This window comes from Delphinapterus leucas, chromosome 1, assembly GCF_059928025.1.
Source record: "Delphinapterus leucas isolate spDelLeu-1000000601 "Yukka" chromosome 1, BTC_Dleu_Yukka2, whole genome shotgun sequence".
NCBI classification, from domain to species: domain Eukaryota; kingdom Metazoa; phylum Chordata; class Mammalia; order Artiodactyla; family Monodontidae; genus Delphinapterus; species Delphinapterus leucas.
The window spans coordinates 173,305,554-173,325,275 of record NC_143129.1 but is presented as its reverse complement, the minus strand read 5'-3'; the positions used below and the strand labels follow the sequence as shown (position 1 = coordinate 173,325,275).

Sequence of the window (19,722 nt, the reverse complement as noted above, 5' to 3'; positions counted from 1 at the left end):
AAACCATCCAATTCTTTATAACCATGGTCCCAGGAATTCAGCATATCCACATTTCTCCTGCTTTCTCCTTCTTGTCCCTATAAGATGCAGAGTCTTGTTAAGTTAAATAGGGAGGACAGATTGTGTCTGCACTTATTCCTGTTGTTTAAGAATGGTAAGCATCAAGCCATCCACATTCCTATATAGTACATTGGCAATAATACTGCTTTTCAAAAATCCACTGATTGGATAAATATTTCCTGAGCACCTACTATGTGCCAAGCACCATTCTATGTGTTTGTTTGTTTGTTAAATGTGTCAAGCAGGTATTGAGGGCTCCCACTAAAGGAGAATGCAGAGATGGTGGAAATGAGTGATTAGAAGACACAATAGCTGTAGGTGTGACTCTAGTGACTACATAAGTGACTGTTGCCGACAGTAAATTTGACCCTGAATGTGACAGTGACATGTGAGTATAATAGTGAAAGTGACTAAATGGTCAGTAACAAGGACAGCTGTTTACCCTGTTAGTGTCTACTAATATTGACTTGATTTTGTGGCAGTGAAAGTAGTTGAGTGATAATGATGGTGAAAACAACGGAAAGGGTGACAGCTGTGCATACATTCCAACTGCTATATTGTACAGAACTGTTTGAAGTTTGTGGTTATGGAGAGGGGTCGCATACTGGACAGTGACAGTAAAAAAAAATGATGAACTGGATGACAGCAACAATGCAAATGACAGTTTTGCCCCGTAGATTGAATTTGTGATTAAAACGGTGATGGGAGTCAGTCCGACAATGACATCCCTCAGAACGACTCACTATCGACCCTGTGGATGCAACAGCTGTTACCAAAGAGGGAACTTGTCTTTGTACTGAGACAACTGGATTTGGGCGGCATGACTGTTAGTGACAGAAAAATTGCGTGTCAGGGACAGACAGACATTGTGAGGCTCAGTGGGCCAGAGCCGATGTGACTTAATTTGATACTGTATGGATATGACTTCATTTATTTGGCTGTGTGAAGGTGGCGAGAAGAATTCCAACATGGAACGTATACGGTGAGACAGTGCCCGACGGGAAAAGGGAGCACAAGCAAAACTAACGCTTTTACCCACAAGCCTCTACATCCCAAAACGGGGAGGAAGGAGAGGCGGGACCAAAATGCCTTCAAGGCGCCACGATTGGTTGATACGGGTCCGTTAGCCTATTACGTCCGAGCCAAGCCTCTCCGCCAATGAGAATGCGCCTGGGGCGCGGCTCACGTCACGTCTCCGCCTTGCACGTGAACTTGTTTTGGAAAAATGGAAAGAAATGTTTTGTGCCTAATTCTCTGCCGTTGTTTGAGATAAGATCTCAACTTTAGTGCTGCCCGGGCGAGGGATGGTAGAAACCCATTAGAACTTTCCTAAGGGAGTGTAGGGAGGGGAAGGAGTGGTCAAGGGTCAGAGGTCAGAGAAGCGGTTAGCAACGGGTTTGTCCCAGCGTGCTAGCATTGGTGGAGAGCGCGCGTCCCGCCCCCGTGAGGCCCGCCCCCAGCACGTGACTGTGGCGCGCGGGGCAGGCCGGGCCGCCGCCTCCTTGCTTATACCTCTTCCGCTCCGGCCTTAAAATGGCCGCCTGCTGGCGTCTCTGGCGCTGTTGAATGGAGAAAGCTTTATTGTTCCCTTCGGGCAGGAGTGTTCGTGTCCTTTATGGTGCTGTCAATAAAGAACCGCAGTTTGAATCGGTGCTGAACAGGTAACCATAGAAACGGGGCCGGGACTCAGCGTGGAGACCCCTTTTGCAGCTGTGGCCTAAGAGGCGCCCCGAATGAGGGGCGAACAGAGACCCCTCGGCGTGGCGAAGTCCGCTGCGCTCTGACAAGTCCCGGCCGTCTCTCCCCGCCCCGGGACGTGGAGCCCCGGGGCGGCCTACACCCCGAGCGCAGGCTCCGCTGTCGTCTGTGGCGGGGAGAGGCCACGGGGTCCCGGCCGGGACGCTCGGCCGGGCCTACTCCCTGCTTGGGGCCTGTTCTCCGCCTGGGACCTGCCCTCAACCCTCGTCGCCTGCTACTCGGCGCGATCGGAGGCCACTCCTCGCAGCTGCTTCTCGCACTCTCACCCCTCCTCCCCTCCCGCCAAATCCCGACCCCGGGCCCCAGCAAGTTAGGGTCTTGGGCTAAATCCGCCCCTCCCCCTCCCCCGTTTTTGTCAGCCGGGAGCTAAGAAGGTTTTACATTTTTTTTAATGGCTGTGAAGAATATTTCACATAATTTGTGACAGTTGTATGAAATCAGATTCTCATGTCCGTAAATGAAGTTTTATTGGAACACAGCCGTGTTCATGGTTTATGTATTGCCTTTGGCTGTTTTCCTTCTACAAGAGCAAAGTTGAGTAGTTGCAACAGATATCTGATGGCTTTGATCCCTTGGCGCACGAAGCCGAAAATGCCTTTGGCCTTTCACAGAAAAACTGTGGCGGCCCCAGCTCTAGACACAAGTAGACCGGGTCAGTGTTGTCCTTCAGGGATTCCTCAGGTCCCTTCTCACGGAGTGGGAAACTCGAGTTACAACTGCCCTATGCACCCAGAGCTCTTTATTTGACCAACCACTCTGGCTTCCATTATCTTTTCTGGTCTTATTGGTGTATTATTCAAAATGCAATTGTTTCTCCTACTTTGAATAAAAATAATACCATTCTACCGAGCGCCTACGGTAAGCCAGTTGCTTATTTATATTCATACACAGCTTTTTTGTACCAATAACTTTTTAGAAGTGTCCGTGTCTGTTTTGCGTAAGAGGAGGAAGCCCAGGTTCTGAGAGGTTAAGCTGTCTAAGAGTGTAATAGATTATAGGTCTGGCAAATTGAGCTCTTCCCTGGGGACCCATGTCGTTCTGCTTGGACTTCATTCTTTCACATCTCGAAAACTGGGACTATTGGTTCTTCCTTGGAATCGAATCCAAATCTTTGTATGGCTTGTGGAGATTTAATTACAGCCTCAACTGAAAATTTTCTCTACTTGGCTAAATCATCAAACTTCTGCCACACCCCACTTCCTAATTTAGACGTTTTTATTTTTTATTTTTAACATCTTTATTGGAGTATAATTGCTTTACAGTGGTGTGTTAGTTTCTGCTGTATCACAAAGTGAATCAGCTCTACGTATATATATATCCCCATATCCCCTCCCTCTTGTATCTCCCTCCCACCCTCTCTATCCCACCCCTCTAGGTGGTTACAGAGCACCGAGCTGATCTCCCTGTGCTATGTGGCTGCTTCCCACTAGCTATCTATTTTACATTTGGTAGTGTATATATGTCCATGCCACTCTATCACTTCGTCCCAGCTTACCCTTCCCCCTCCCGTGTCCTCAAGTCTGTTCTCTACATCTGCATCTTTATTCCTGTCCTGCCCCTAGGTTCTTCAGAACCATTTTTTTTTTTACATTCCATATATATGTGTTAGCATACGGTATTTGTTTTTCTCTTTCTGACTTACTTCACTCTGTATGACAGACTCTAGGTCCATCCACCTCACTACAAATTTTTCAATTTCATTTCTTTTTATGGCTGAGTAATATTCCATTTTATATATGTACCACATCTTCTTTATCCATTCATCTGTCGATGGGCATTTAGGTTGCTTCCATGACCTGGCTATTGTAAATAGTGCTGCAGTGAACATTGTGGTACATGACCACAGTGTTTTGAATTATGGTTTTCTTAGGGTATATGCCCAGTAGTGGGATTGCTGGGTCATATGGTAGTTCTGTTTTTAGTTTTTTAAGAAACCTTCATACGGTTCTCCATAGTGGCTGTATCAATTTACATTCCCACCAACAGTGCAAGAGGGTTCCCTTTTCTCCACACCCTCACCAGCATTTATTGTTTGTAGATGTTTTGATGATGGCCATTCTGACTGGTGTGAGGTGATACCTCATTGTAGTTTTGATTTGTATATCTCTAATGATTAATGATGTTGAGCATCCTTTCATGTGTTTGTTGGCAATCTGTATATCTTCTTCGGAGACATGTTTATTTAGTAGACGTTGTTCTTTTATAAGAGTTGTTCCCAAACCTAACTATTCGTCACTAGTTTAACTAACAAATAGATTCAGAACACCCATGCTTGCCTGCATACATTTGTTAATCATTCAGTATTTGTCGAGCACCTAGAACATACTAGCGATGATTCAAATCCCTGAAAATACAGTGGTGAACAAGATCAACGTAATCTCTGCCCTTCCATGGAATTTAAATTCTGTAGGGGCTTGGACAGGTGGCATACAGGTAAACAAAAGATAATTTCATATATAGCTGTATGGCTTGTGGAGATTTAATTACAGCATTATAATTGCATCATAATAAAATTATGTAGTTAATATTTATTGAGTGATTCCTGTGTGCTAAGGACTTCACTATGTGCGTTATTTCCATGGCTTATCTTTTAATCCTCACATCAACACTATGACATAGGTAGTATTAATATTCCCATTTTAAAGATGAGGAAACAGAGTCAGGAGAGATGACCTTGGTCATAGCTAATGCATAAGGGAGCTGCGATCTGAACCTAAACTGATCACACTAACCACCCTGAATTATTCCATCTGTTTATCTTTCCTACTAACTTGGGAGGTCTTGAAGGGCAGGGACCACACTTCACCTCTTCTTGTATCAGCTGCTAGCCAGTGCCCACAACCTGGTATTTGGTAAATAGTAAATAAATCCAGGCCATTCACTGAACAAATATTTGAGTGTCTGCTATTTACCAGGCACCACTGTGTCTATGATTATCAGGGTGAAACATGGACCCAAAACCGAGTGTCTTAACACAGTAAAGAGGTACCAAAGTTACTCCAGATTGTGGCAACTGCTATAAAGCAAACAAAACAGTGTTGACCTGGGAGACCACCTATTATTACCAGGATAGTCCCCAAAGACCTCTCTTCTGGGTAGTTTAAGCTGAAACTTGTTGAGTGACCAAGATCCAGTCCAAAGGAAGGGAGAGGGGAGAGAATTGGAGAGGAAGAACTTTTCGGTAGGTTCAGAGACTGTGAGATGGCAAGAACTTGGAGAGTTACAGAAGAAAGAAGCCAGTGAATGTGTTGTGTTTCACAGCCTTGTGCCCTGAGTCCCGGCCCTGTACCCAGCTTTACTGCTGATAGAGCTGCATGGTCTTGGGCCAGTTACAGGTTATTGTCTAAGTTGTCAAATGTGGATAATGTTACCTTCTCAAAGGATTGTTGTGTGTTTTCTTTTTGTTACACACATATTGCTTAATTCCAATTAGAGAAAACTAACCAAATTTGACCCCAAATGGAAACTTACTTAAAGTGATAAATAATAACAAAAATTCAGAAGTATGTTACAGATGAGGGTGTGTGTGGGAAGTGTGTGTGCATGGGTATGTGTATGTGTGTTTCTGTCTTTGGGGGGAGGAGAACAGATCTTATTTTTTTTCTTTATGTTTTGTTAAGAGAGGATCTTTTCCAAATAGGATTTAACTTTTTAAACAAAATTATACAACTGTCTGTGGAGAGCGTTTTTCATCATTTTAGTGTTTTAAGCTTGAAACTATTTGCATTCCTTCATTCTAAGAAAATGATAGGCTTCTTCTAGTTGGTAGTAATTTTAGAATTGGTTTGCAAATGATTTGGGGTTTTCTCTAAAAGTTTTCAAAATAATGTTGCATACTTTAAGCAGAATGTTGAATGCTTTAAAGCTGGTAGACTTTTTGAATAGGTAAAAATAAATGATGATGCTTGGGTTCATGAACATGAAAAATTACAGAGGCAGTAATAAATTGAGCAAGCCATATAGGAAGATCAGCAATGTCAAGTGTTGTTTTAAACTGTATCCAGTAACCATATTGCACGTGTCATCAGAAGATGTAATCCAGCCCAGCAAATGGAGCAAGGAACTGGATGGAGAGTGGCATGTTAATGTAATGTTAACCACCAAGCCCTGAATTAAATTGCTATTTTAGGTTTGGGTGGGACCTTCACATTTAAAGTATTGCAGTTTTACTCTGTGATTTGGGTCTGTTGGATTCCAGTAAAGAGTAGGTGATAACACTAGCTTTGAAGGATAATATAAAACTGCAGGAAGAGCCAGGGCATACCAATTTGTTTTTCAGTCTATTTTATTTCAGTTCAAAGCATCATTGCAGACAGGCAGCACAGGGAAACAAGCCACACTTTGGCAATGCTCACCTGCTTTTGGAGATTGAGGAAGACTGGGTATAACCAAAGTGTGGCTTATTTTCCTGTACTATCTGTCTGCAAAGGTGCTTTGAACTGAAATAAAACAGATTGAAAAACAAATTGGTACGCCCTGTTGCCTCATACTGAGTATTTACATTACCCTTCTGGAGTACTGCCTGTACCAGCACCCTGGGGGGAAGCGGTGACCCTTCAGCCTCTTTCAGCTCTTCAAGAGAGTGAGCTCTTTGATTTTCACAAGGAAACTGGATTGGGATATATTGTTTTCTGGATCTCCAGTAGCCTGCCTTCTAAAGCCATCATCTTGATAATGTGGAGAAGGCAAGCTATAACCTATAGAGGAAAGAATTAAATATTAAGGGCATTTAAATTCAGAGATGAGGTTGTCACTTTCTTTAAGTCATGCAGAGGGTGCGGTATTTCATTTGCAGAGAGAGTGCAGTTGTAAGACTCCTACAGCTCTCAAGGGAGAGAAAGGTAGGGAAAGAAAGCTATCTTTCCTTACATTTCCCTAATGTTGTTATTTAACTCCATATCCTCAAAATCATGACATCAAGTATTTCATTTCCATAGATAAAGTAAATATGTTATTGCTGATCCACATTAGCTTGTTAATCTGGGGTAAATGGTCAGGTTGCAAGGGATCCATGAATCCTTTGAATTTGCCTGCAGGTTTGTGTGAATGCCATTTTTTTTTCTGGGAAGAGAGCCCATTACAGGTATAGCTTGGAGATATGGCGGGTTCAGTTCCAGACCACTGCAGTAAAGTGAGTATTGTAATAAAGCGAGTCACATAGAAAATACTTTATTGCTAAAAAATGCTAACCATCATCTGACAATGCGTGGTTGCCACAAACCTTTAATTTGTAAAAACTGTGCACTATCTTCAAAGCACAATAAAATGAGGTGTGCTTGTACTGTAGTCAGGTCTCAGAGGGGTCCTTGACCCTTCGAAAGGTACTGAGCCAACAATGAACATGTAACACCACTGAACCGAAACAGTGAGGAGAATCCCCCTAAAACTAGTGCTTTCTATTGTTCTGGGACCTTGACCTCAAAGACGTAAAAGTGTCTTTTCTTGCTTTGTTTCCTGTCTAAACTGGTCAAACATAGTTGAATGTTTGTGTATAATATAGGCATTCACCCAATGAGGTGCTTCAGGGATACCTTAGAGATCATTGTCATTATTTTACATGAGACTGGTGAAATGGGGACGTGTTGTCTCGACAACCTGTTTAGCAGATGAACGTATTTGTTTCTTCTGACAGGTGAAAGGAAGAGTAGTAGAAGCCCAGTACTTTGGCTCTAGGCATCATCTTTTTGCAGGTGGAGTCAGTTCCTCAGGGTTAGGAAAGTAGAGTTAAAAGGGAGAGAGGAGGAGAGGGATAGATTCAAGGAAGCAGAGACAGGAGGCAAGGATGCTTCCCCTGCATTTGTCCTGGAGACCCTCTGTATCTGTGACAGTAGAGCTGCTATTTTGAAACCAAACTTATCTCAGAACTTGTCTAATATTAGAACCTCTGAAAAAGTCACTTCGTGATGTAATTTCTGGTTTTATTAGTGCCCGAAAGGGAAAAAAAAAAAGGAAGGAAGTATCTTTTAAATCTTTATGTTAGAATATTTTGTGAAAATGGGACCTCAATAGAAAATGGCTTAGGCCAGAGTTTGGCCCGTGTTGTGTTTACCAATTAGTTGCTTACATTTAAACATGAGACATTTTACATCTGTCTGACCCCTGAAGGTGTTTGCATGAGTGACTTCCGCTATAAGCTCTAGAATCTGGTTCTGGGACATACAATAGGGCATATTTCATGAAGGAAAGGGCCCAACTAGGTTGAGGGAGGTTAGAAACAAAGGATTATAAGTGTGAATAATAGCTTTTGAGGCTCCAAATACTGGTTACTTGACTTATTTTTTTAATATAAAAAACAAAAATGAACAGTATATGATTCTATTTCTGACTTTGAGAAAATTTTACAAGAGGTAATCTAACTCCGCAGTTTCATCTGTTTCTCAGCTTTCTAGGACTGTGGCCTGACAGTTGGGTCTTCCTTCTTGACTCCCTTAGCTCCCTGCCCCCACGAGGGGCTCTGGCAGCAGTGAACTTAGCAGTTTTCTTCCATGTGGTACTTCTCTTGGGTTCCTGGTCTCAGTGGATGGCACCACGGAGCTGCCAGAGGCAGAAACCCGGGAGTCATCCAGTGTTCTTCCCCTTCTCTCAACTCTCCACCCCTTTCCACTCCCCACCCACAAATGGCACACATTTTTTAGACTGCAAGCCTGCTGATGTCCCCTTTCTCTTTTGGCTAAAGCGGCTGTAATCTCTTGTCTTGGATTACTGTGGCAGCAGTCTGTAGCTGGCCAGCCAGCTTTCCACCTTTGTTCCGATCCAATCTATTTTGTACACTGTTGCCAGTGATCTTTATAAAGCACAGATTGGAACACGTTACTCTCCAGGCTAAAACTCCAAGATGGCTTGCCTGCCCTCTGTGTGGTTCCTTGGCATGGCTTGGGCTGCCCTCAAGCCCTGGCTGTGCCCACCTCAAGCCTCAACTCTTAGCGCTTTCTCCACTCCCCTCTTACCCTTCTACTTGAGCATCAGTCATTAACACTCAATGGGCAACTTGGAACTTCACCCTTCCTGGACTGTGGGCCATGCTCTGGGGCTTTCGGGCTGTTCCTTCTCTCTGGATTTCCCTGGCCATGTTATTAACCAGGCAAGTAGCAATGCTGCTGTCTGTCCTGACCATTAGATTACTGAATGTTGTTTTAGTTTTCTGTGTGGTTCCTTTTGTCCTTAGAATATATGCTATTTGAGTTGTATGTCCTGAAGTCACTTCATGTAATTATTTTCTCTATGTGGTATGCCACCAACTTGATAAACAGACCCATTTGTTTTAAAACTTAATAATTGATTTAAAAAATCTAATTTTGTTTTTTTAACTATGAAAACCATTTACATGGTTCCAAAATCAAAACTATACAGCAAGGTATATTCATAGAAGTTTTTATTTCATGCCTGACCCTTCTTTTCTGTTTCTCTTGAGTCTTACTGCCAGAGTTTTGGAGTTTTGTCAGTCTGTTAGGTAAGAAATAATATTTCAGTATAGTTTAATTTTGTTTTCTCCTTTTATGAGTTACAGAATATCTGCCCAATGTCTGTGGTATAAGTTACAAAAATATTTTTTCCAGTTTGTCACGTGCCTGACTTTACATATGTAGTGTTATTGCTATACAAAAGTTTTACATCTTTACATAGTCATAATGATCAGTCTTTCAGTGTATTACTTTAGATTTTGAGTCAGAGTTAGGAAGTTTGCGCCACTCTCAATTTATGAGGAATTCATTAATGTTTTCTTCTAGTACATATATGGTTTCACTTTTTTTTTCTTTTTTTTTAGTATCTAAGACTCAGATCCATTTGGAATTTATCTTGGCATTTGGTTTGAGGAAGGATCCAATTTTATCTTTTTTTCCAATGAATGGCCAGCCAGGTGTCCCAGCACTACTTATTAAAAGCTCTTATCTTTTCTCCACTGATTTGAGATGCTGTCTTTAGCAGATACTAAACTCTTATGTGCATTTGGGTTTCCTACTGGATTTTCTGTTTTGTTCCATTGATTGTCAATTCATATGCCATTACAAAACTATCTTAATTTTAGAGGCTTTGTAATTTGTTTTACTGTCTGGCGGGGCTAGTTTTTTCATATTGCTCCTTTTCAGAGTTTTCCTCGCTGTTTTGCTTGTTTATTCTGCCATATGAGCTTTGTAATAAATTTGTCTAATTTTCGGATGAAGCAACTTGATGGTATTTTTATTGAGATTATGCTAAATTTATAAATTAGCTTAGGGAGAACTGACATCTTTATGATGTTGAATATTTCTATCCAAGATCATGGTCTGTCTTTCCATTTGCTCAAGGCTACTTTTGTGATTTTTCAAGAGTATTTTATGTTTTTCCTTATATAAAGTTTGTTTGCTTCTTGCTCAGTTTATTAGACTTTCATTCTTAACTTTTTAAAAAAATAAATAATTCCTTTAAGAATCCCTCCAGAACTTCTCAGAGAAGTTATATACACCCACGTACTCAAAAATTTTTGCATATCGTTTCTGTTTGTTCATAGATACCCTCCTCCAAAAGCCCATCCCATTATATTGTTGTCTGTCTTCCTCTCTTTCCCATTCTCAATACCTAGCTCTGTGTCCTGCATACTGTAGGCAGTCAGTACATATTTGTTGAATGGAATGAATAAAGCAATAAGGGGAAAAAGTGAATAAAAGAGTGAGAAGCCTATAAGAGTATATTTGGGAAGGTTTTCCTTGCACAGTTGTTCCTCAGTCTGCAGTGTGTAGCCTTAATTCACTGATTCATAGCATTTTGCTCTCCTCCTTATCCCCATCCCAGAACTTAAAAAATACCATGTTGATAATAATAGTTAGCATTTAATGAACACCTAAAAAGTGCCACACACTGTACTGTTTTACACAATTTCTTGTAATCCTCACAGCAACTAAGCAATAGATACTATTATCCTCATTTAGAAATTGTTATGGAAATTTCAAACATAAAAATGAGCATAGCATTATGAGCTCCCATATACATGTTCACTCATTTTGCACTTGAGAAAACAGGTTTTGAAAGATTAAGTAACTCAAGGTTACAGAGCTAAAGTCAGGTGTAGAACCCAACTCTTTTTAGCTCCTTATTAAGATTGTTTTTAAAATATTAAACTCCAGCTGGCCAGGGAAAAGCAGAAGCAAGGGAGATGGTCAAGAGCTACTCTTCTAAACTGTAACTGGTAGTAGTATTGTATTAGTCTTCCCTTCTAATTCACGTCACAAATATTTCCCTCACTTCTACTGTTTGCAAACAGTAAGCCCTCCTCTCTCTCCCTCTTTATTGCTTCTCTTATGTTCCCTGCTTTTGCTCTGCCTTCTCTTGATCTTAGAGTTTTGTTAGTGCAATCTGATCTTAGTTCATTTTTAAAGGCCTGTCACTGTTTTGAGTACCCAGCTCCTAACATGATGTTGGGAACGTAGTAAGAACTTATAAATTCAAACAACAGTGGAACTTGCTGCTCTTATTCATTTAGCCCGTAGGTTTAGTACGGTACTATAACTTCTGAATGATGCTCAGAAGCCCTGGCAGTCATTAAATTTGACCACCTAGACACAAGCTGCTCTTATAGCTGGTACTCTGCTGTCAACTGCCCTCAGTTCCAGTCAGATTTAAACCAGAGGGAGACTTTCTAAGGTCAAAGTCCAAGACAGCAGAATAATTGGCCCCTAGAGTTCCAGATTTTTTTTTTCCTGGGCAGCAGAAAATGAAGATTTCCATGTATTTCTTTGAACATTTTTGAGCAAATACTATGGAGCCCCATAGGCTCTTTCCAAACGTTAGACAATAGAGAAGTTATCCTCTTTTGCTTTTTTTTTTTGGATGTTAGTTCCTTAAGTTAACCCTCTTGTCATAATCCCTGGTGATGGATGGGAGAAAGATAGAGATGAAAATAATTCCCACTTCTTCAAAGGCAAGAGAAAAAGCTTACAGTACTAAGGGGAGAGGAGAATGGAGTTCATGTATGAAATATACACAGAAGTGTCCTGAAGGCTGGGTGATCTGAGTAGGGTAATAGGACAGTCTCACAGGAAGTTGGGGCTCCATAGACTCTTCAGTGCTTCTGCTGCTTAACTACAATGTAGAAGAAAAGAGGGATTTTAAGCTGAAAGTGGTCTCTTCTTCCCAGCTGTGCCATAAACTCCTTGAGAGCAGGGAGTATGCTGATTTCTTCTCTGTGTAGTTCCAAGCCAGTTAAGGCCATTTGGCTGAGCTCAGTAAAGATCTGCTGGACAGACAAGCATACACTGTCCACTGACTAGGCTGGGAAATGGGTCTTGGAGGTTTGCTGGGATGGCATGGGCTCCACATCCCCCAGTGGCACTATTACCAGCTGTATGGCCTTGGACAAGTCAGGGGGCCAGAGTAATGTGTGTATGGTGCCTCATATAGTGGGGAATAAGTAGGCTCTAAATCAAGGTCATCTGTTCTTCCTTTAAAACTACTTCATTTACTGTGTATCTTTGCACTGCCTCTGAACAGAGAAGTTACCAAGAAAGTAGGAGAAAGACTCAAGGATCAAGTGCTTCACTGCTTTTTAAATTCTTAAGCTTGGGCAATATCCAGTGGTAAAAGTCCGGCTCCAGAGTCAGACAGCATGGGTTCATTTACTGACTCTACTGCTCACTGGCTTTATGATTTGGGGCAAGTCATTTAATCTCTCTAGGTCTCCACTTCCTCAGTTAAAGTGGAGTTAATAATAGTAACTACCTCCCAGGTTTTGCAAAAATTATATAAGAGCACCCATGTAAAATGCTTGTCACAGTGTCGGGGATATAATAAATCTTCATAAAATGTTAGCTCCCATTGTTAGGTTGCTACCTTAACTCTTCCAAACTATGTCTTTCTTTTCCCCCTTGCCATAATGTCTTCCTCATTGCTTTCCACTTAAAAAATATATATCTGAGTCATAGTTAACAGAAGAGTCTGATTTCTGTTATTAGTGAACTGGAAGATCTTAAAACACTTCTCAGGGCCTCAGTTTCTTCATCTACAAATGAGGGAATTGGAGCAGGTGATTTCAAAAGTTTTTTGTATCTCCTATTAATTTTCAGTGAGTTAAAGGCTTTGTGTGAAATCTCTCAGATTATATAGTCCAGCATGCTGTTACGAGAGGCCTAACCCTCTCCCTTTCCTAGCTTGACTCAGCTGTGACAATGTGATTGTCTATAAATTCTTTTAAAAAATTATATTTGACATACAGTATATAGAAGATATATATGTAACTTATATAAGTGATGAGGCAGAGTGATTAAAAACAAGTATATCGGACTTCCCTGGTGGTCAGTGGTTAAGAATCCACCTGCCAATGCAGGGAACACGGGTTCGATCCCTGATCCAGGAAGATCCCACATGCTGCAGAGCAGCTAAGCCTGTGTGCCACAACTACTGAGCCTGTGCTCTAGAGCCCGCGAGCCCGTGTGCCACAACTACTGAAGGCCACGCACCTAGAGCCCGTACTCCACAATGAGAAGCCGCTGCAATGAGAAGCCTGCGCACCGCAACAAAAAGTAGTCCCCGCTCGCTGCAACTAGAGAAAGCCTATGTGCAGCAACGAAGACCCAACACAGCCATAAATAAATAAATATTTTAAAAAACGAAAAACAGTATATCTGTGAACTGATCACACAGCCCAAAACTGTAAAAACAAATATTTTGGCAGGTGTATTTTTATGCTTCCTTTTAACATTTAATGAATATTTACAATGTTATAGGAAATGCCCTTCATGTGCATTGACTAACAGGCTTATTAATGCTTACAGCTACCCCATGAGATAAAACTAATATTATCCCCATTTTACATATTAGGAAACTGAGGCCCAGAGAGTTAAGCAACTTGCCTCAAGTTGTATAGCTGGTAAGAGAGGCAGAGCTGTGATTCACCCGCGGGCGAGCTGTCTCTACAGCCTGTGCCCTAAACCTTTACTGTTAAACACACAGCCTCCGGAGTCACAAGGCCTGTTTTGGTATTCTTCAGTTGCTTGAGCTCTTTACTTTTACATTAGATGGGTATCTTTGATTTTGGAATTTGCTACTGTGTGGTTGAGATTTATTCCCCCCTGAAGAAAAGTGTATTATCATAATCAGATTGGTGAAAACGCAGAACTCATCCACATTTTCAGGTCAGGACAAGAGTGTCAGTGATGAAGCCAAGGGTCTTTTGTAACACCTAAGAGGTTGAATGTGAAAGCACTGAAGTGATGATTGCTTGTTGAGAGTCTTGACTGCAGGATGGAAGAGTCGGCATTAGGTGTAATGCAGTCACAATTCCCAGCCACTCATTAGATGAATATGTTGCTCAGGAGATTTTGCAGTTTGGCCTGTGAAGAGTCATCGTTGATGAACTACTGGATCAGAGCAGCATGGCCCGGAAAGGCAGGGGAAAGGCAGATAAGTCTCTCAAAGCCTCCTTCCATTATAATAGCCTTGAAAAAGTGCTTGTTTCTATGAATTAGACAAAAGATAAGAGGACACAAGCAGTTTGTTATGTCAAACAGTTTGATGTTTTGCCTCATTGTTTTGAACACCTCAAAAGAAGAGTTTCGTTAGAGATTGAGAGAATCTGGAAAAAGAAATTAGTTGAATGTAATAGTTTATTATAGGCTTATCAAGAATCAGATGCTAGCTGCCAGTTTTGAGACGTGAAAAACAACCTTTCTAGTGGTCCTTAATCTCCTGTCTCTACCTCCTTGAGAATATGGTGGTGAGGTGGTGGTAGTGATGATCATGATGACGATGACGCTGATGCTGGCAGCTAGCAGATAATCAGTTTATTGAGCACTTGCTGTGTCCCCAGCATATAATGCTGGTGCTTTAGCTGTGTTAATTCATTTAATCTTCCAACAACCCAGTGAGAGAGGTACTATTATTACCCCTATTTTGTAGATGAGGAAACTATGCCCCATGGAGTTTAGGCGATTTTTTCCAAGGTCACACTTTGTGATTGGGCATTCAAGCTTCACACTCAGGTAGTCTGGCTCTAGCTCCGGCCTTTAACCACTGAGCTACACTGCTGCTCATGACCTGTCTCCCAGAAAGTGTGCAGTTGAATAACACTGTGTGTCCAGTAATTTAAAGAGCATTATAGATGCTTCTTCCCCTTCCCAGTCCATGGACTTGGGTTCAGACCCCACCCTAGAGTTATGTAAATTCCTTGTGGGCAGAGATTATATCTTATTTAACTTTGCTTGGTACATGGTAGGAGCTAAATAAATGTCTTATGAGTGTATAGTATGTTGGAAATGACACTAGCTTTGAAGCCAGACAAACCTACCTGGGTTTTTTAATTTGCAGGTTATAAAAATAATGCATGTTTACTGTAGAAAAAATTTGAAATATATGAAGAAGAAAATAAGTCCCCCATAGTGATACTACCTAGGGATAACCGCTATTAGCATTTTAATATATTTTCTGTCTTTTTCAATGCAAATGTATATATGCATGTACATATATTTTTAAACCAAGTTGGAATTATATATACAGTTGCATCCTGTTTTTTTTTCCTTTTAGTATGTTGAGAGCATTTCACCACATTATTAAAAATCTTCAAGAGCCTAATTAAAAATTTTTTATTTAGATATAATTCACATACTATACAATTTACTGTTTTAAAGTGTACAATTCAAAGTCTGTGTGACTATCACCACTTTCTAATTCTAGATCATTTTCATCACTCCAAAAAAATACCCCATACTCATTAGCATTCACTCCCCAGTCCTCCTCCCAACCTCTAGCAATCACTAATCTTTCTGTCTCTATGGATTTGCCTATTCTAGACATTTTATATAAAGGGGATCATACCCTATGTGGCCTTTTGTGTCTGGCTTCAACTTAGCATGTTTTCAAGGTGTACCCGTGTTTGTAGCACTATCATTATTCCATTCCTTTTTATGACTGAATAATATTCCATTGTATGGATAAACACAATTTTATTTGTCCATTTATCAGTTGATGGCTGCTTGAGTTGTTTCCACTTTTTGGCTGTTATGTATAATGCTGCAGTGAACATTAGTGTACAAGTTTTTGTGTAGACATATGTTTTCATTTCTCTCGGGTATATACCTAGGAGGGGAATTGCTGGGTCTGTATTTAACTTTTTGAGGAACTGACAAACTATTTTTCACAGTGGGGCTACCATTTTACATTCCCACCAGCGACGTATAGGATTTCCAGTTTCTCCACATCCTCAGCAATGCTTGTATTTTTTGTTTGTTTGTTTGTTTTATTATAGCATCCTAGTAGGTGTGGAGTGAAATCTCATTGTGGTTTTGATCTGCATTTCCCCAGTGACTACTGATGTTGAGCATTTTTCATGTGCTTATTTGCCATTTTTTATATCTTTTTGGAGAGATATCTGTGCAGATCCTTTGCCCATTTTAAAATGGGCATATTTGTCCTTTTATTGTTGAGTTGTAAGAGTTCTGAATACCTTATATTCTGATACACTGTGTTTATATATTCTGGATACCAGACCCTTATCAGATACATGATTTGTGAATATTTGTACCCATTTTGTGGATTGTCTTTTTACTTTCATGATAGTGTCCCTTGATACACAGAAGTTTTTCAGGAGCCGCTCCGCGGCACGTGGGATCCTCCCGGACCGGGGCACGAACCCGTGTCCCCTGCATTGGCAGGCGGACTCTCAACCACTACGCCACCAGGGAAGCCCTACACAGAAGTTTTTAAGTTTGATGAAGTCCAATTTTTTTTTTTTTCCTTTGGTTATTTGTGCTGTAGGTACCATATAGGGAGCCTGATTTTTAATGGCTACATGATATTCTATAATATGTCCGTATACCATGTTTACTTTAAAAATCTCATATTATACATCTAAGTTTCCAGTTTTTTACCATTAAATCTATTGCTCTGAATACAGTGTGCATAAATATTTTATTATATCTCTAATTATTATCTCTTTATAGATAGATACTTAGAAGTGGGTCTAAAGGAATAAACATTAACAATTTTTTTCTTCTAATATCATGGGATTCTCATTCTTTTTTTAATTTGTAATTATACAACTGATATATATTACAGATACATTCTGTAAAACACATCCTGGTAAAACATTCAAACAGTGCACGTAAAGTATATCCTCCTCAATCCCCCCAAATTCTCATGTCCCTCTCCAAGGACATTTTTTATAGCTCTACATGAGCAGATTACTTACTAGATTACTTCCCTGAATGATTTTTTACCAGTTTACACTCCCATCAGCACTGTGCAGTGTCAAAGACAGATGCACCAGGCCACCACTGAATGTTGAGAGATGTAGTCTCTTCTGTGATTCCTAAAAGGCTTTCTGATCATACTTGACCTTGCTGCTGGAATTTTTTCACAGATGACTGCAGAGAGTAGGCACATTTCACTAATAAATGAACTAATAAATTGACTTTCTGATTTATATTTCTTCTCTTAAACAATAAGTTTAGACAGTACTATCCAAACTCCCCAAGTCTGATTAATTTTGAGACTTTTACAGGATAGGGTGTTTGTATCTATGAGGTTGATAACCAAACTAGACCTTTGGTAAATTAAGTTCAAGCCGTTGAGGGAACTCTCTTGCCAGTCTCTTCCTGGCAAGCCAGCTGGCCTGTTCCAATAGCACACATTTCCATCCATCTTTTAGCAGAGACCAGCAAAAGACATGGCATCTCAAATGCAGGTGATCCTGTCAGGGCATCTAGCCGCACATCTCTGTCTGTGAGAGGAGTTGAGGAATGATAGCACTGAGCCCCGAAATCCTCTCAAGACTAAGGTAGTAATTAAGAACAGGGAGCCAGGTAGATCTGCATTTGAGCTTTGCTCTAACTTAATACCTGTATGGTCTTGGGCAAGTTGCATAACCTTGTTGGACATTAGTTTCCTCATCTGTGTATTAGGGATAATAATGGCGTCTACCTCATAGGGATGTTTGGGGAATTAAGTGGGAAAATGTATGGACAGAGCTTAGAACAAATGCTGGACATCATTACCATCAAAGAGTAGTAGTTAATGACCTTGCCAAAGGCATTCAGGAGATTCAAGGATAGGAAAAAGAGCAGAGATCAGTGGATTGGGCAAAAAACGATGTTTTAATCACCTCCTCTTCACCTCGTTGATGAGGGAGGGATTCCTACCCTAGGGTTGTGGGGATGGCTAAGCACACAACACTGGACACTGGCAGATGAGACTGAAAGCAGTTTATACTCACAGCCCCAGAGGAGGACACAGAGGGTGTACTCAGGAGCAGAGTTAACAGCCAGGGGCTGTGGGAGGCAGGCTTGTAGTATCAAGAAGGTGGGTGCTTTCTGGTTTATGCCAGAGGATGTGATTGGCTTGTTTGAATAATTTTGGGGGCTGGCAGGGAACTGAAACCCACTACCCAGGAATAAACAGGAACAGTGCCTGGCCCCTCTGATAAGGAGGATTGTTTCGCTAGGGGACCGTGTCCACGGGAGCAGAATGGGTACTGGAATTTGTGGTTAGGACATTTGAGGCCTTCTTGATTTTACCAGCTGTCAAGGCAGCACATAATATTAAGCCTTAATCTTTAGACTTTATACCACAAAAGAGAATATAGACCTTGAAATACTGTTCGATATGGCTTTTAGCAGATCTGGGTATGGAAGGCTATGGAAGACAAGCAGAGTTGTCCTGTTCTCTGTGGGAGAAGACAGATGGGCATAGTAGTTAGAATGGAAATGTCACAGTAGGTCATATATGGTGCCATGAGCCCAGATCTCTCCACTGTGTCCAGTTCAGCATACATTTATTGATTGGCTGTACCATCCTAGAACCTGCCAAGGCTTAACCAGGTTCAGGTGACCAGTTTACTCTAGATCAGGAACAGTTTGACCTCCATTTACTTTGGCAGCAGCCAGGGAAGCTTGTCTAGCCCTGGAAGTCCGGGTTGCTGGAATGCATTCTAAAGGAGTTTTGGTTGGTGCCAGGCCACAGAGCTATTCACCCTAAGGCCTGGTTATTAGAATCCTCCGTATTTTGTAGGTTTTATTCTTAAAGCTGTTCTGACTGGAGCAAGGGCAGGTGCAAAAGGGAAGGTTTTGAGGATGACTTGGAACTTTTTAGAGGTGAAGGGTTGCTTGAAACATATTTGATAATAATTAGATGTGAAAAAATGTGATTTGAGAACAGGCAATGTTGTATAGTGCTTTGCTATTCAGAGAGGATTCCTTGGACTATCAACATCTGAGTCAACCCAGAGCTTATTAGAAATGCAGAATTCAGATCCCACTGCAGACCTTCTGGATCAGAATCTTTTCTTTGACAAGATCCCCAGGTGATTTTTACGCACACTAAAGTACGAGAAACTGTTCTAGTGGGTAGAAGGGCATGAGCTTTAAAAGGCTCAGACTGGATTTTGTATGTGATCTTGGGCCTGTTCCTTAACCTCTCCACTATTGGGACTTAATTATAAATTGGGTTTAACTATCTTGCTGGGTTATTAGTATTAAAGGGGGTAACATGTAAAATGTGCTTATTAGTAGCTCTTATTTGTGATTATTTGATAAATAATATCCTTGATAGAATATGAAAAGAGAGAGCAGGATACCATTACGGCTAACTCTGTTCACGAGACATGAATTGGTAATTGAGAAAAGTACAGTCTCCTGAGTCGATGGGTCAGTGGATGTGGTTGGGTCACTAAACAGTTCCCCTCAGGGTGAGACTGTAAGTGTACGTTAAGTAACCAAGAGTTGACAGCTATACTTTTTAGTGGCTACTGAGCCCTTGGAAGGGAGAATAATCTGCAGAAGTGGTAGCTAAGTCTTGGACTCCAGTGAGGCCTTCATATTATAGAGAAAAGAACTATGGCTTGAGAATTGAGACATGGGCTCAGTTATGCCCCTTGTTAGCTCTGTGGCCCTTAACAAGCCATTTAACATCCCTGATCCTTAGTCTTCATCTGTAAAACAAAGG

At 41.0% G+C, this 19,722-nt stretch overlaps 1 protein-coding gene across 7 annotated transcripts in view; it reads left to right on the top strand.

Moving 5' to 3' along the window:
• The first annotated feature begins 1,565 nt into the window (after positions 1 to 1,565).
• ZBTB40 (zinc finger and BTB domain containing 40) overlaps positions 1,566 to 19,722 on the top strand; it is an 83,887-nt gene continuing 65,730 nt past the window's right edge. For 5 of the 7 annotated variants that reach the window (XM_022551911.2, XM_089899391.1, XM_022551909.2 and 2 more), the window contains exon 1: positions 1,567 to 1,721. The gene's annotated coding sequence lies outside the window, so the exon portion shown is untranslated. Of the gene's footprint in view, positions 1,722 to 19,722 lie in introns of all 7 variants that reach the window. The other 2 variants (XM_089899409.1, XM_089899406.1) reach the window with 1 other exon arrangement.